This window comes from Schistocerca gregaria, chromosome 6 (genome assembly GCF_023897955.1).
Source record: "Schistocerca gregaria isolate iqSchGreg1 chromosome 6, iqSchGreg1.2, whole genome shotgun sequence".
Lineage (NCBI taxonomy): Eukaryota > Metazoa > Arthropoda > Insecta > Orthoptera > Acrididae > Schistocerca > Schistocerca gregaria.
Window position 1 is genome coordinate 490,256,827 of NC_064925.1, and position 19,046 is coordinate 490,275,872.

Genomic DNA, 19,046 nt, shown 5'->3' on the forward strand with positions numbered 1-19,046 from the left:
TATGGCCAAAAACTTTTGAAAAGACAAGTGAAACTGACTGGCAAACAAGTCATTCATTTTTTATGTCTATGCAACTATAAGAAGAATTACAATGTGACATATGCGAAAAATAAGAAAACCCAGATATTATAATTATTTACTGAAGATAATAGTAAGTTACAAAACAAAAAATTATTGCCTGAGCTTTGTTGATTATCATAATTGCGTCCTTGCAAAGCACATGCTGTTTACTAACCACTGCATATTGTTTCTACTGAAGCCGTAAAAATTTGATTTAGTGCTAAGTCTAATTGTTAGCTGACTAAATTACGAACAGGAAACGTCTTACAACTCCATGTCACTTACGGGTATTTTACTCGATCGTCATTTTTCATATTTGAATGATTGATATATCTTTTCAAAACTCCAAATCAAGTATAACCTTTAGTCTTCAGAAGTTGAAAAGAAACAGTGGGGAATTAAATGACCAATAACAAGAAGAAAAGAGAGGGGAAAAAAAGAAGAATCAATATATCTGGTATGGAAAAAGATAGAATGTAGACATTAATTTCAGTTTCACTCATTTTATAGTAAGCCTAGTCACTGTTGCTGAATTATACATCTTGATAATTTATCATTAATCAGAGTGTAGCTTTGATTTATGGCTTTACTGTTCAGTGTTACATATGACTTCAACTGAGAAATAAATTGATCAATGACTTGAAGATATGTCATATGTAGATCTTGGTATCAACATTATTTTTCAGCTTGAAACGAAACCTGAGTCATCAGAAGATTTGTGAGTTCTTCTATTTTTGTGATTCAGACGTTTTAGAGCACAAAAAAAAAAAAACGACTGGAACTGAAATATGGGCTCCTTTCTAAGTTTCCTGGTAAGGTGGTATCCATCTGCATAATATTGTGAACAGTACTGCTCATAAAAGTACAAAATAACTGTCATTGTGAATGTGACTGAACAAAGAGGTACTCATTGATACTCAGTATTTGGATGAACTCTCTAAAACACATAGGGATTTCTGCATCATCTACTCTGTCTATACTACTGTGGGATGATGAGCCATGCAACATGCAGTAGAACACACTTTCTTTTATTTAACTTAGTTTAGTCTAATCACACAGGAAGAGGAGCACTTTACAGCAACCACCCCAGTGCTAATGATCAGTTAAAGAGGTGATACACATACAATGCACACTCATTACTAATTCGGCCTATCTTGGGCGTTGATCATTGCACTCACATACGTCTTGTTTATAATAAATCTACAATACTGTAATGTCTATCTGCTTCTCTTTGAATACACTAATCTCCAAAACTACTAGACGAATTTTCATGGGGTTTTCTCAGGTGACTTGAGCATAGTTTGGAGCGCAGTATAGGCTTCAGTTCATGAAAATCGGATCACGAACAAAATATATTCCTGCATATTATAAAAATGTATTCCTACGTATTACAAAAATGTACATACCGGGTGATCAAAAACTCAGTATAAATTTGAAAACTGAATAAATCACGGAACAATTGAAGCAAAGCAAGCGCTGTATCATGTATAAGATACAGAGGCGAGCGAGTGCACGGGACTTACCCTAGTTCACTGCTAGTAGCGTTACGTCATCGTAACGCGCCTGCATATAGTATTGCACCACATTTAACATAAAAGTAAAAATTAAGATTTGTGTGTAAAACTTTGTTAAAGTATAGTTCTATGTAATAATGTTTCAGGTAACAAATCTTAATGTTATAAAATTAGTAGTTTACGTAAAATTCACGTTTTGAAAGAAAAATAGGAGGCGCTAAATAATGACGCTAGGAAGCCAAAATTTGGTGAGAAGGTGCAGTAAGAAGTCATTAATGCGTGGTGCTGGTTTCCAAAACCATAAAACTAAAATTGACTCCAGAATCCGCGTTTTTCGGAAAAATCAGAGGCGCGAAATAATAGAGCTACAATATTGAAAATTGGTAGGATGCTTCAGTTCACCCTAATAATAATAATGGAAATACCACAATCAGTTACCTCTTCTAGTTTTTTAGTAATTTAGTAAAAACTACTTTTGTGAGTAAAATGTACATAAGCATTATAGATTAAGTACTTTAAATTTTAATGATAAAACAAATTCTTTAAGACCAATGATCAGATAGGACAATTAACAAAGCTACACCAAGTTTTAGTCTTGTAGCATAATTAACAGCTGATACAAGTCTTGATAAAGCTATGGTTCAGAGGTAACAATCTACCGTTAGTTCCATTGTAAAAATTCTAGAGAGTAAAGTTTTAATTTTAGCGGGCTGAGATTTTCTACGTGCTTCTGTACTGCTCAGATGTATGTATACAAAAATTGAGAAGTTTGTAAAGCTATTATTAAATGTGATATTTAAGATTATGTGCCTGAGATAGCGATCATTTGGAGGCTGCAGGCATCTGCATAGGAACGGAAAGAACAGATGCTCTCTTGGCGGTACGCGCCGGAGCTATATAAAAAGAGCGGCAGAGGCAGTAGTAAGCTCACTCCGCATTAGACCAACGCCTAGTCCACGCGAGCTTAACGTCCGATCGCGCCTCGCCTCGGGTGACGTCATAGCGGGCTGTGACATGCGCGTACTTAGCAATGTAAACGGACATTGAAAATCGCGAGGACTGTACACCGTCCTGGATCGTTTAGACTTCGGTAACAAACTGTTATTGTGCCGTCCGTGTGAAGTATAATTCCGCGTGGCAAGTGGTGACTAACTCCACTTTTAAGGCGAGCATTAATCTTTTTTTTTTAACATTATTGCGAACTATTAATAGAGCACCGTTAGTTAGAGTAATGAACTATTCGGAAGGAACTTGCTGTAGAAGTCGCCTCTGAACTATTAAACGATTGGCTGAATTAACAATATTTAATGTCTTTAGCATTTTCAGAAGTTTCGAGTAATTTGTGTGAGCCTTTAAGATAATAAAATCTTGTTTGGAACTTTAAATTTTATTGAAGCAGCCCTAATCCCGTGAAGAACTATGGATATTTTTCGTTTAGCTGGGCTGTACAGGAATGTGGCCGTGCAGACTGGGAACTAAGGTCAGTAAGTTTCCCTTCGCTTTCTGACTGGCCACCAAATTAGTTGCCAGGCTCGCGTGATTTAAGGTGGCAATGTTCAACTTTCATTCAACATTAAACAACGACTTCTTCGCCGTCCCACATCGGCAATAGTCTGTTACGTGAAATGAACACTCAAACAACTCATTCGACAACTTCTTCGCCGCCCCACATATGGTGCTTATCGGCCGGGAAAACTGAATTAAAAGCAAATAAAAGTGCTCGATGTGTGAAAGCGATTGGTATAAATTAACGAACTCGGTAGGCAATAACAGGACACTGAATTGAACTAGTGTGGGAACAGTGTTACCAGTAAAGGCGGGTGTAGTGTATAAACAATAAGTGTCTACCGCTGTACGTTGGTTAGTGACGATGGTGAGGAAGGCGACGATGCTGGATCGCGGCTGCCGACGGCGCTGAGACTAAAGGAAGACGGTGCGTCATCGCGGAGCTGCGCTGATCTGCGAGACAGCTGCCGGCTGCGCCGAGCGGTCAACGGTGCCTTGCTGCCCCCCCCCCCCCCCCCCCCTGGAGCTATTGCAGTAGGCGATTCCTGTGGCGGTACTCGACGCTACAGCTGCTGCTGCTGCCTTCAATACGTCGCGACGCGTCGCATCACGATTGCTGGTACACCGCGACGACATCATTCGTCGAAATCAAGCATTTAAGTTAAGTCAAAGACTTTTAAAATATTTATTAACTGCTGCTAACAAACTAAAAGATATGGAAAGTAGTGTACATTTCAGAAGGGAACCGGTCTCTGACCAAGAATCCTCAGGATCAGGAATTGAGTTTAATGAGGATGGTTCCATTAATCCCTCAAATATTGAACTAGAACGTAATTTGTCACCAGTAAATTATGACTTTAATTTAAATGAGAGTGCAGGGATGCAATCAATAAGTGAAATAGAAGTCAAAAGGGAGCCAGTAGAGTTGCTAACTTTGTCAGGTAGTGAAACTGAGCTCAATATATCTCCAGCTCAGTCAAGTCAAGAGATACAAAGTATCAAGGTAGAAGCTCCGGATTGGATGCAAATACTGTTTGCCAAACTCGAATCAAACCAAAATAAAATTGAGGCTAAAATTGAAAATAGTAATAAAGAACTAAAAGAAGAACTGCAATCAAAATGGAATAGTTTGAATTATAAGATAGATGCTATTCATCATGACATTCAAGTAAAAGTAGGGCAACAGTTAACTAAAATGCATAGTACTTTCAAATGTGAAATAGATCAAATTCAAAAAAATTATCAAGAGGCAGATGAACTTTTGGAAGTGAGGTTGTCCGAAAGATTGAGCAACGAGTCCAAACTTTGCTCTGACAAAGTTAAAGAGGTACAAATTAAAGTAGATACTTGTCAGAAAAACATTGAGAAAGTAAAAGAAACCTGTACCGAAATTCGTGGTGCAGTGGAACAAAGATGTTCTGCCAGGATAGAAGCAGTAGAGTCACAAGTAGAGGAATTAAATACTAACATTGCTAACCTAGAAAATAGAGTAACCTCTGTTAATTCTAGTCATTCTACTGTACAGCATGTGACTTCAGTTGACGCCGCTTTTATAGGGTGTCGACAGTTTTTGCGCTTTGATCCTGATAAGTACATTCACCCTCTTGAATTTTGGAATGACTTTGAGGATGTTCTCCCCAACACTTGGTCAGAAAGAGAAAAAATTTCATTTATAAGAAGTCATTTGTCAGGTGATGCTTTGCGATGGTCAGCGGATGTAATGATCAAATGTAAAACTTTATCTGAATTTAAGTCTGCATTTCTCAACGAATACTGGTCACATAACAAACAAAATGATGTGTTAAGGGAATTCTGGAGTGGTAAGAAGTTTTTCCCAGGGCGTGAATCAGTAAAGGATTTCGCTAGGAAGTGGGTTTCAAGACTGTCACATTTGACAGAAAAGATGAAGCCAGATATGATCATTATGGGTTTAGAAGGTAAGCTGCCGTGGTACTGGCAGAAGAGGATCATTTCCGCCCCTAGAGATAATATAGACACATTTATTGAATATCTGGAAAGAGTGGAAAGAGTAGCTGCTGCTGAGGAGCAGGTGCAGCAGAATAACAAATCTTCTAACAATCACGTACAAAATAATGGAAACGTGAACGTTAGAAATATGGAAGTTAGGCACACCAAAACAAACTATCGAAACCAAAGCCGTGGCAGAGGAAGAGGGGGTAGATACTCACCACGCTTTCGTAACAACTACTATGACGAAAGTGGAGAAGTAAATACTATGCCATTAAGACAAGAAGGGAGTCATGATGCTACTATATCTAGTGGTGTCACAGATGAACACAACAGGCCGCGTGTGGGAAACTAAATCCCGTCTATGAGGAAACTGGCGCTCACCAGGCGGTAACAGTAACACAGCCAGTAATGGAAACACAGACAATCAGCCAACATACACAGACAGACAACATGGATGACGAAATAAATACAGATAATACCAGTGATGTGTTAAGCCACTCTCACAAAATAGTGGATAGTATTTTGGATACACTAGAAAAATGGGTCAAGGAAGAACAGGAACTCAAGGTAGATAATGGGGAAGAAATAGATAATGGGTTTGAGTCTGATGGGAATAATGATGAAGTAAAAGCTTACATCTTCGATGAAAATGGCAATCTAAAAGCTGAAGTAGAAGTAGCAGAAGTAGAATCAGTACTGCAAAACTTTAGAGAGGAGGAAATGATGAATGAAGGGGGTAGAAATAGTAACGAGGTGAAAGAATCTAGTAGCTGTGTAAACGTGCCACAAATGGTTGAAGGTGACGACATTCTTATGAACAGCAATATTGCGCAGGGACGCAGTTGCTCAGAGGTAGAGGATAGTTTGGCTGATGTGCAGCAAACAAAAGTAGAAAAAGTCGTCAGATGCTTCGATTTAAAGTTAGTGGACAGATTAGAGAAAGCAGCTAAGATTATAGAGCATGATGAGCCCCAGGATATAAATGTAAATGTAATTGCAACTGATCAGAATTACTTTAGCTGGAAGAACATAGAACGAGATTTATTAGACGAGGTGTGTGAGCAACCTGTTCAATGTAAAATAACTCACCCTGTTATCAAAGTAAACATATCAGGAGTCACTGTGCGTTGTCTGCTTGACAGTGGCAGTGAAGCAAGTGCTTTATCACAAACATTTTTTGACACCATACCCAATAAAGAGAAGTTAACAGTTATGAAAGTAAGTGGCTTAAAGATTATAGGTGCTACTGGAAAAGTCTCTAGGCCAGTTCAACACGAAGCTTTGATACCCATTGGTATAAATGACGTAGTAATAGATCATCCTTGTTTGATTGTGCTAGGCTTAAGTGTTGATATGTTGATTGGTACTGATTTCTTATCAAAGTACCAGGGAAAGATCAATTTTGATCAGAACAACTTAATTTTAACTTTACCTGACTCTAAAGTGATAAGAGAGTCTTTTATAGGAAGTCATATAGGCGGTAGTAATGAAACTTGGGAACTGCCTATTAGAGTAATAAAGAATAAAGGATACTTGCAGGAAAATTTGGTTTTCAGTGAGAATGAGGAAAGTGCTAAGGTTGAAGAGAGACACATCCTAAAGGAATTTAAAATTAACAGTAATTAATTACTGTAGGGAGTCTGCCACTCTTTGGCGGATACACGGTTTGGCGTACCATGCAGTCCCAGCTGGGTGAAACTTTATTTCCTTTTCAACTTTCATTCCCTTCTTCTGGTCTATCATAACAGGTAAGAATCACATATGTCTTCATGTTGTATATATGCTATTAGGTTTTAAGTATTCTTAGTAAGGATCTACCTAGTGAATGGCAAAACAAAAGTCTGAGTACCAATAAGAGGCAAACATGGCTAAAATAAATAAATTAAAATATTTCATGTAATTGTAAAGGGTTAGAAACTACAACTAAGAGAGACACTTTGCAGTATACGAAGTACGGTATGAATATGAATAATCCATGAGATTATGCAGAAGGTAGTATGTTGCTAGAAATAAGGTTGTCTGAAGGAAAACAGCGTAAGAAGGTAATGCTCATAGAGGCAAGCAATGGCGTTTTAGAATTAAATAAATGGAGATGTGTGGAAGTGGTGTGAGGATCGCACCAAATATATAGAAACAGGACGTCAATAGGCTGACAAAAGGAAAAGGGAGAAATGAAGTATTTTGAATCTGGAAGAAAAGGGAGAAAATGAATAGGTGAAGAAGTGAAGTAAGTAAATTGAAGTAAATGATGTAGGATTAAAGAATAATTCCCTCACGTCTCGTGAAATGGTGAAAAACGCTAAATCTTGCTTGAGGCAAATAAATAGTTAAACAGACAACAGAAACACACAAATATTGGAAAATGCAGAAATTTGGAATCGGTATACTGAAAATAACTAATTTCTTTAGTAATTCATACAATAAAGCAAAGTGCTGGTCAGCAAATGACTTCTTTGATGAACTAATCCATACGATAATTAAGCCAGAGTACATTAAAACTAAAAGGTTACTCAATTTTCTAAGTTGAAGCAAGATCTTAATATATTAATTTGCTAAAAGAATTTTCACTATTTAGGAACCTAAAAGATTATTTATGAAAGAAGAAAGTAGGAGCTATTGTATCAGATACGACTTAGTGCTAAATGTCTTTCTGACAACTTCACAATTAGTAAAATAGTGCCAGAATATAAACTATAAAATGTACTTTGTCCTACCTTAGATATAAGTTGAAAACAGAAACTTAGACTGTATTGTCTGTTTCTCAGGGACATGCAGGCTGCATGAATGACTGACAACAAGCGGTAGGGAGATTGGAAGTAGAGACGCAAACCACAGTGAATACAATTTCCTCCCACAATTTTGTCAATCAGTGAAATTAAATGAGTGTTACAATAGGACACCCACCACAGTGCCGAGTATTATAGTAAAAGAAAAATGTGAGTGCGTTGCAGTGATAAAAGTCGTGTGTATTTTCTTTTTCAGGAAGAGACTGATTTTAAAGAAAAAAAATAACTATTTTTTAACCATTGAAAAATTTATATTTCCATGTAAATGTATGTAAATAATTTGTGAATGTCTTCTGTACTAGGTTTTCTATGTGTATATGAGTATGGTTATTTTGTGTATGTAGTAATAAGGAATTTCCTAAGAAGAAGCAACTTAAGTTGAAAGAGGTGTACTAAAGTAATCCATCGCTTGTTTGTTCTTTTAGAAATTTAATTTTGTTCAAAAATAGATTTTCACGAAAATTAAAAAGGGGGTGATGAAGCAAAGCAAGCGCTGTATCATGTATAAGATACAGAGGCGAGCGAGTGCACGGGACTTACCCTAGTTCACTGCTAGTAGCGTCACGTCATCGTAACGCGCCTGCATATAGTATTGCACCACATTTAACATAAAAGTAAAAATTAAGATTTGTGTGTAAAACTTTGTTAAAGTATGTAATAATGTTTCAGGTAACAAATCTTAATGTTATAAAATTAGTAGTTTACGTAAAATTCACGTTTTGAAAGAAAAATAGGAGGCGCTAAATAATGACGCTAGGAAGCCAAAATTTGGTGAGAAGGTGCAGTAAGAAGTCATTAATGCGTGGTGCTGGTTTCCAAAACCATAAAACTAAAATTGACTCCAGAATCCGCGTTTTTCGGAAAAATCAGAGGCGCGAAATAATAGAGCTACAATATTGAAAATTGGTAGGATGCTTCAGTTCACCCTAATAATAATAATGGAAATACCACAATCAGTTACCTCTTCTAGTTTTTTAGTAATTTAGTAAAAACTACTTTTGTGAGTAAAATGTACATAAGCATTATAGATTAAGTACTTTAAATTTTAATGATAAAACAAATTCTTTAAGACCAATGATCAGATAGGACAATTAACAAAGCTACACCAAGTTTTAGTCTTGTAGCATAATTAACAGCTGATACAAGTCTTGATAAAGCTATGGTTCAGAGGTAACAATCTACCGTTAGTTCCATTGTAAAAATTCTAGAGAGTAAAGTTTTAATTTTAGCGGGCTGAGATTTTCTACGTGCTTCTGTACTGCTCAGATGTATGTATACAAAAATTGAGAAGTTTGTAAAGCTATTATTAAATGTGATATTTAAGATTATGTGCCTGAGATAGCGATCATTTGGAGGCTGCAGGCATCTGCATAGGAACGGAAAGAACAGATGCTCTCTTGGCGGTACGCGCCGGAGCTATATAAAAAGAGCGGCAGAGGCAGTAGTAAGCTCACTCCGCATTAGACCAACGCCTAGTCCACGCGAGCTTAACGTCCGATCGCGCCTCGCCTCGGGTGACGTCATAGCGGGCTGTGACATGCGCGTACTTAGCAATGTAAACGGACATTGAAAATCGCGAGGACTGTACACCGTCCTGGATCGTTTAGACTTCGGTAACAAACTGTTATTGTACCGTCCGTGTGAAGTATAATTCCGCGTGGCAAGTGGTGACTAACTCCACTTTTAAGGCGAGCATTAATCTTTTTTTTTTAACATTATTGCGAACTATTAATAGAGCACCGTTAGTTAGAGTAATGAACTATTCGGGAGGAACTTGCTGTAGAAGTCGCCTCTGAACTATTAAACGATTGGCTGAATTAACAATATTTAATGTCTTTAGCATTTTCAGAAGTTTCGAGTAATTTGTGTGAGCCTTTAAGATAATAAAATCTTGTTTGGAACTTTAAATTTTATTGAAGCAGCCCTAATCCCGTGAAGAACTATGGATATTTTTCGTTTAGCTGGGCTGTACAGGAATGTGGCCGTGCAGACTGGGAACTAAGGTCAGTAAGTTTCCCTTCGCTTTCTGACTGGCCACCAAATTAGTTGCCAGGCTCGCGTGATTTAAGGTGGCAATGTTCAACTTTCATTCAACATTAAACAACGACTTCTTCGCCGTCCCACATATGTTGCATCGGCAATAGTCTGTTACGTGAAATGAACATTCAAACAACTCATTCGACAACTTCTTCGCCGCCCCACACAATGTAGACAGAAAGGTACAAATTGACACACATGCTTGGAATGACATGGGGTTTCATTAGAACCAAAAAAAGAAAATTCAAAAAATGTCGGGCAGATGGAGCTTCATCTGATCAGAATAGCAATAATTAGCACAACAAACTAAGACAAAGCAAAGATGACTTTTTTTACAGGAATTGCTCAATATGTCCACCATATTCCTCAAAAATAGCTGTAGTCGAGGAATAATGTTGTGAACAGCACTGTAAAGCATGTCCGGAGTTATGGTGAGGCATTGGCGTCGGATGTTGTCTTTCAGCATCCCTGGAGATGTCGGTCGATCACGATACGCTTGGACTTCAGGTAACCCAAAAGCCAATAATCGCACGGACTAAGGTCTGGGGACGTGGGAGGCCAAGCATGACGAAAGTGGCGGCTGAGCACACGATCAACACCAAACGACGCGCGCAAGAGGTCTTTCACGCGTCTAGCAATATTGGGTGGAGTGCCATCCTGCATAAACATCATACGTTCCAGCAGGTGTTTATCAGCCAGGCTGGGGATGATGCGATTCTGTAACATATCGGCGTACCTCTCACCCGTCACGGTAGCAGTTGCAAAACCAGAATCACGCATTTCCTCGAAGAAAAAAGACCCGATAACGGTAGATATGGTAAATCCAACCCATACCGTGACTTTCTCGTCCTGTAATGGAGTTTCCACGACAGTTCTAGGATTTTCGGTGGCCCAAATTCTGCAGTTGTGGGCGTTGACAGACCCTCGGAGCGTGAAATGAGCTTCGTCGGTCCACAACACGTTACAGCCAATCGTCATCTTCCGCCATCTTTTGAAACTCCCACACCGCAAATGCCCTCCGCTTCACTAAATCGCCAGGTAACAGTTCATGATGCCGATGGATTTTGTACGGATATCATCGGAGGGTACGCCTCAGAGCCAACTAAACAGCAGTGTATGGAATGCCGGTGCGACGTGCGACTGCACAAGTGCTGATTTCCCCGTGCATAGACGAACCCGCAACAGTCTCCATTTCTTCCTGAACTGTCTCAGCAGCATTACGCCTTGTGCTCGGTCAACCACTACGGGGTCTATCGTCTAAACAACCCGTGGCTTCGAACTTCGAAATCATTCTCGCTACAGCTGCATTTGTCACTGGACCTTTACCCGTTCGAATCCCCTTCCTATGGCGATAGGTTCGTAACGCTGAACTAGTACATTCCCCATTCTGATAATACAGCTTGACTAAAAGTGCCTTTTCAGGTAACGTCAACATGCTGCGACTGCTGGCGCATCTGATTCTCTCTCTCTCATTACAGCTCAATTTATACACGATTGTCATGCGCAGTCACTGGCGTTTTGTTGACCAGCGCCATCTGTCAGACATTTTGTGAACTTTGTTTTTTTGTTGTTCTAATAAAACCCCTTGTCATTCCAAGCATGTGTGTCAATTTTTACCTCTCTATCTACATTATTCCGTGGTTTATTAAGTTTTCAGATTTATACTGACTTTTTGATCACCCGGTATGTATGTATGTTCCACATCACCTCCAAAACCGCCACGCGGTTTGAGGCGCCATTTCACGAATCGCGCGGCCCCTCCCGCCTAGGGTTCGAGTCCTCCCTCGGGTATGGGTGTGTGTGTTGTCCTTAGCGTAAGTCAGTCTAAGTTATTTAGTGTGTAAGTCTAGGGACCGATGACCTCAGCAGTTTGGCCCCTTAGGTATTCGCACACTCCTCGAAAACCACCGGACCGATTTCAACCAAACTTGGTACCCATAGGAGTTACTGTCTGGAGAGAATCACTGTGAGTGTATGAACCACCTACTTATCAGAGGGATAAAGCGGCTGGCGAAAAAGAAGTATAGGCCATGTCGAGCGAATACTCAGATTTTATTCATGCAGTATTTCAGAACGAGCGCGCTTGGTGTCTTCCAACAAACTTTAAACGTAATTTCAAACCCTTACTATACTTTTTCTCGCCGACACCCCCACAAAATGATGAAAGGAAAACAGTTTATCGCTTACATTTTCGCTGTTCATACTGTAAAACGGTCGCATCTGGGTTGACGTCATCACCTTTAAATTTATTATTTCAATGCTACTCGGGCTGCGTTCGTTGTGCCAGCGACAACGTCAGAGGTTGACAGCTTGGTCGCGCTGAGTCCGATCTCCTTCATCAGTTTTTGGTGGCGTCGAGGCGGTTAGGTAAGATTAGAAACTATTCTATGCGTGAAGTCGGTTAGATTTTAACCTCCATGAACGGGATGGATATCACAACGCCTCTGTGTTTGGAGACGAGTGCTGTAGTGTGGCGTTTGCTTTTAAAAAGGTGCTTAATGCATGTAAATGGACCATACAGGGTGTTTCACTAAATGTGTTTGCCTCTGTAAGTTATGAAGTAATAGGCGACGGAAATATTTACTGTGGTAGGCCACCATAAGAAACGTTACATTGTCTGCGGAGCTGTGAACATAGTTTATTGTGTTATTATCCAAAGGGTTACAGCAAAAAGATACAATTTTTTAAATGGAACAATAGTTGTTTCTTTCAAGCACTGGAATCAGTAACACCAGCTGTGTATACATCAATTTAAATCACATTCCTATCACTTTTAGTTTGGGAGCTACAACCAACCGTTCAAAGTTTCAGGGGCAGATTGCACACACGCTGTGCATAACGCAATTCGCCTTCTAAATGTGGTGCGGCCGAGTTGTAATGCTGCCCGTGTCGCGGAGCGAGAAGCTTCCTCGATGCGCTTTTAGACTGCCGACTGTCGCCGCACACGTCCGTATACCCGATAGTTGGAGCCACACAAACAAACGGGGCTCAATATACCACAGTTACTGACATCGGATGAAGATGAGATACACGAACAACGAGTACATTGACATGTTACTGATGCTCGGCGAGTGCCGACACGATGCCACTGAAGCAGCCACAGCACATGCCGTGAGATATCCTAGGCGAAGAGCTCCAGCATTCTTACGTGCCGAACGACGAAGTCGGGAAAGAGACAGCTTGGTAATGGGCCGCAGCAACGGACGAAGAACTGCAAGAAGTAAGGAGACGGAGGTGTTTTAGCTGCAGTACACCACGATCTTCATGTCAGCTTACGAGCCGTTGCTGCAGTCACTGGTATCAGTCTCAGTTTCACCCGTACCATCCGTCACTGACCCAGGAGCTGCACGGGGCTGTGCGAGAGTTACATTCTGCGAATGGGCCATGCGTAATTTCACGCTGAAGTCTTTACAAGGTGTTATGTGCTCTGATAAATCCACGTTCACAAATTATGGTGCAGTGAATCACCATAACGTGCACTACTGGGCTGCAGACAGTCCTCGGTGTGTACGACCTGTCGACCATCAATGTAGGTGGTCTATTAATGTATGGTGTGGAATCCTTGGGTATGAAATCATCGGTCCACACTACTTTGCAGGTACACTGACAGGTGAGTTATATCGAGCGTTTATAGTCGACAGTTTGGGTGATCTCCTTGAACTAGTGTGTCTACACACGAGAGTCCATATGTGGATGCAGCACGATGGTCATCCAGCCCATTCTGTGCATGCTCTTGTGGAAGAACTAAACAGCAGGTTTGCAGGAAGGTGGTTGGAGTGCCATGGTCCTCTTTTATGGCCCGAAAGGTCAGCCAATTTAACACCATTAGATTGCTTTTTGTGGGGGTATCTAAAGGATTGTGTTTAAGTCACTGAGCCCACATCCCCAGATGATCTAAAACGGCGCATCGAGGACGCATGTTGCTCCGTGACACTGGTGATGATGCTACATCTCGTCCGCAGATCCTTTAGAAGCCGCATTGCATTGTGCATTCAGGGACATGGACACACATTTGAACATCTCATTTAAATCAACTTCCTACCGCCAGAACATCCATCACCCACCACACAGCCATGATTACGTACAGCGTGTGGTATCTGCCCCTGAAACTTTGAAGGGTTGTAGCTCCCAAACTAAAAGTGATAGGAATGTAGTTTAAATTGATGTATACACAGCTGGTGTTACTGATTCCAGTGCATAAGAGAAGCTACTATTGTTCCATTTAAAAAATTGTATTTTTTGCTGTAACTCTTTGGATAATAACACAATAAACTATGTTCATAGCTCCGCAGACAGTGTAACGTTTCTTATGGTGACCTACCTCTATAAATATTTCCGTCGTCTATTACTTCGTAACTTACAGAGGCAAACACATTTAGTGAAACACCCTGTATCTTAAAAAAAGTGGCGAGTACTGTAAACTCTGTTATCAGTTACTGGAACTACCAGATAAGTTTTAAGAATATCGGAGGTGAAGGGAAAAACATCATGTTACGAAAGTTAAAGACACTTTAACTCTGTGACAACACTTTCCTTCTCTCACTAATCATTAGCGTTAAAAGAGGTCGCTACCTTTGAGTCTAACGTGCAGTACTTGATATCTTTTACATTTATATGTGTGTATTACGAAAATACGTACTTCCACGGATACACTGCATTAAGGATCTCTCCAAAATACATTATTCCGAGTGTGATTTATTATACGCTGAAGCGCCAAAGGAACTGGCGTAGGCATGTGTATTCAAATACGGAGATATGTAAACAGGGAGAATACGACACTGCCGGTGGCAACGCCTATGAAAGACAACAAGTGTCTGGTGCAGTTGTGAGATCTGTTACTACTTCTACAATGGCAGGTTATCAAGATTGGAGTGAGTTTGAACGTAGTGTTATAGTCGGAGCACGAGCAATGGCACACACCATCGCCGAGGTAGCGATGAAGTGGGGATTATCCCGTACGACCATTTCATGAGTGTATCGTTAATATGACAAATCTGGTAAAACAGCAGATCTCCGAGACCGCTGAGGTCGGAAAAAGATCCTGAAAGAATGGGACCAACGACCGACGACTGAAGAGAATCGTTCAACGTGACAGAAGTGCAACCCTTCCGGCAATTGCTGCAGATTTCAGTGCTGGGCCATCAACAAGTGTTAGCGTGCGAACCATTCAATGAAACATCATCGATATGGGCTTTAGAGCCAAAGGCCCAACCGTGTATCCTTGGTGACTGCACGACACAAAGCTTTATGCCTCGCCTGGGCCCGGTAACGCTGACGTTGTCCTGTTGATGACTGGAAACATGTTGCCTGGTCGGACGAGTCTCGTTTAAAATTTTATCGAGCGGGTGGACGTGTACCGGTATGGAGACAACCTCATGTATCACGGTCTCTGCATGTCAGTAGGGGTCTGTTCAAGGTGGTGGACGCTCTGTACTGGTGTGGGGCGTGTGGAGTTGGTGTGATATGGGACCCCTGATACATCTTGATACGGCTCTGACATGTATGGAAGCACCCTGTCTGCTTATCGGCATACATTCATGTCCATTGTGAATTACGACAGACTTGGTCAATTCCAGCAGGACAATGCGACAACCTACACGTCCAGAATTGCTACAGAGTGGCTCCATGAATACTCTTCTGGGTTTAAACACTTCCGCTGCCCACTCCCCAGACATGAACATTACTGAGCATATCTGGGAAGCCTTGCAATGTGCTGTTCAGAAGAGATCTCCACCCCCTCGTGCTCTCACGGATTCAAGGACAGCCATGCAGGATTAGTGGCGTCAGTTCCCTCCAGCACTACTTCACACATTGGTCGAGTTTATGTCACGTCGTGTTGCGGTAGTTCTGCGTGCTTGCTGGGGCCCTACACGGTATTAGGTGTACTAGTTTCTTTGGCTCTTCAGTGTATTACAGTGTCAGAATGTGTATAAAGGTTTTGCCAGTTGGGTTACGAAGACATAAAGGTTAATTTACATAGTGAAATCAGATGATGTTTTTGTTACTTAATATATGCATGAAATCTGCGTGTGAGTAAACAAGTATTATTTAATTAATGGGGGGGCTGATTTATGGTATCACAGCAACTAACTTTAGTTTAGAAAAGGAAAAAATTAATGCAATACTGGCTGTATACTAAGATAATCAGATTCTAGCACAGGAAACTTCAGTGGCCCTTAGATATTTGCGCAGTGGATTTGTGAAAGAAAGTAACGAGGTTTCTGGTGCCAGTAATATTTTATAAGAGTGTAGCTTTTAATAAAGAAAATCAGCTGTGTTATAGTTTCCTTCAGTTCACCTGCATAAACCATAGCTCCAAAATTCGGCATGGAATAAATTTAATATTTAGTAGTCATTTCGGTGCATGAATGAAGTGTTGAGTTCCAAATTAATTTTTAGGGCAACGTAAATAGCATCCAACATATCACTCAAAAACTTTGAAATTGTATTTTTAGAACGTCGTGTAGGCCTTGTTACTGGAAAAATTTGATCACCAAATGTCAAACATCGAATTGTCACTTTTAGTTTTACTTGAGCCAAAACTGCATCTTTAATGCTAGTATTGGATTCTTTAATAGAAATGTAATCACATCTCTACACGTACTCGAAAGTAGCTTTCGTTATCGGAAAGAGTTTCACGTATAAGTCTTCATCTTTGCTTACTCGAAATGATTTTGCCACAAAACTGTATAAACAGATGATATTTAGGTAGAAACAATGCAAAGAATAGAAAACGTAAACAACTGCAACATGCATAACCGGTAGCCAAAAATCTTCCCCGTTTTCTTCGAACTTCACGGATTTGCACACACATTCCAGCAACTGGTTAATGTGTTCAGTATGGGGTGTGACCATCTATGGCACCATACAGGCCTGACAACGACGGAGCATGCTGTGAATGCTGTCATCAGTCTCACGTTGAGGCAATAACGCCCATTCTTCCTGCAAAGCTGCTCGCAAGTCTTGTAGAGTGGTTGTGGATGCTGACGTGATGCAGTCCGTCTGCCTAGTGCACCCCAAACATGCTGTATGGGATTCAAATTAGGAAAGAGAGCAGAACGCGCCATGCGTGGAATATCTTCCGTGTCCAAGAAAACATCAACCACCTGTACTCTACGAGGTCGAGTATTATCGCCCATTCAGGATCCCCAGCACTTCACGACAACCACACATGAGGTTCCAAGATCTTCTCACAAGACCTGACAGCAGTTAAACCTTTTTGATTCACCCATACAATTTCATGAATAGATGTTCGAATGGTCGACATAATCCTTCCACACACCATTAGGGATCTTCCTCAACATCGATCTCTTCCTACAATGTTTGGGTCCCAAAACAGGTTCCATGTTCCCTCCAGATGCGAATCCACCGAGAATCTCTCTCCAGAAACATTGGCAGTCATCTGTGAGAAGAACATTGTCCCACTGTCCAACTGTCCAGGTAGCATGGTAACGACTGCAATCAAGGCGTTCCCTTCTGTGAAGACGCAGCAGTGGTACTGTTACAGCAGGTCTCCAACAATAAAAACCACTTTGCCGAAGCCTTCTGCACACTGTTTGCCTCGATACAACATGTCCAATGGATGCTGCAAGGTCAAATGACAGTTGCCGTGGAGTACTAAGGCGGTACCGTCATATCCTTACAGACAAATAACGGTCCTCTCTTTCTGGTGTCACACATGGTCGGCCCTGTCCTGTTCGGGATGCAGTTTCGGTCTCTATGACCCATCACCACATCCAGGAAATGAAACAACGATTCACATTAAGCCATAGGGTCACATGAGTTTGCGACTGTCCTGCTCTCATTCTTCCTATGGCCCTCCACTGCAGAGAGTCTGATAGGCGTCTTCTCTGCGCAATGCTGTGACTGTACTGTGACTGTCCACACAGCGATTGTGGATGTGGGACAATACGGCAAACACTACCCAGTTCGATAGCTGTCCTGACGTCATTGTTATCGTGGTTGTCCATTGACCGGAATGCCATCTAACGCGCAGAACACGATCGTATGGACATCTGTACACAGTTCGTGTTATTACACTACTGGCCATTAAAATTGCTACACCACGAAGAAATACAGATGATAAACGGGACAGATATATTATGCTAGAACTGACACGTGATTACGTTTTCACGTAATTTGGGTGCATAGATCCCGAGAAATCAGTACCCAGAACAACCACCTCTGGCCGTAATAACTGCCTTGATACGCCTGGCCATTGAGTCACACAGAGCTTGGATGGTGTGTACTGGTACAGCCGCCCATGCAGCTTCAACACGATACCACAGTTCATCAGGAGTAGTGACTGGCGTATTGTGACGAGCCAGTTGCTCGGCCACCATTAACCAGATGTTTTCAGTTGGTGAGAGATCTGGAGAATTTGCTGGCCAAGGCAGCAGTCGAACATTTTCTGTATCCAGAAAGGCCCGTAAAGGACCTGCAATATGGGGTCGTGCATTATCCTGCTGAAATGTAGGGTTTCGCAGAGATCGAATGAAGGGTAGAGCCACGGGTTCTGAAATGTAACGTCCACTGTTCAAAGTGCCGTCAATGCGAACAAGAGGTGACCGAGACGTGTAACCAATTGCATCCCATACCATCACCCCGGGTGTTACGCCAGTATGGCGATGACGAATACACACGCGCTTCCAATGTGCGTTCACCGCGATGTCGCCAAACACGGATGCGAATAGCATGGCGACTGCTACGGTCGCAGGTTCGAATCCTGCCTCGGACATGGATGTCTGTGATGTCCTGAGGTTAGTTAGGTTTGAGTAGTTCTAAGTTCTAGGGGACTGGTGACCACAGCAGTTGAGTCCCATAGTGCTCAGAGCCATTTGAACCATTTTTGACTAGCATGATGCTGTAAACAGAACCTGGATTCATCCGAAACAATGGCGTTTTGCCATTCGTGCATCCAGGGTCGTTGTTGAGTACACCATCGCAGGCGCTCCTTTCTGTCATCCACTGTCAGGGGTAACCGCAGCCATGGTCTCCGAGCTGATTGTCCATGCTGCTGCAAACGTCGTCGAACTGTTCGTGGAGATGGTTGTTGTCTTGCAAACGTCCCCATCTGTTGACTGAGGGATCTAGACGTGGCTGCACGATCCATTACAGCCATGCGGATAAGATGCCTGTCATCTCGACTGCTAGTGATACGAGGTCGTTGGGA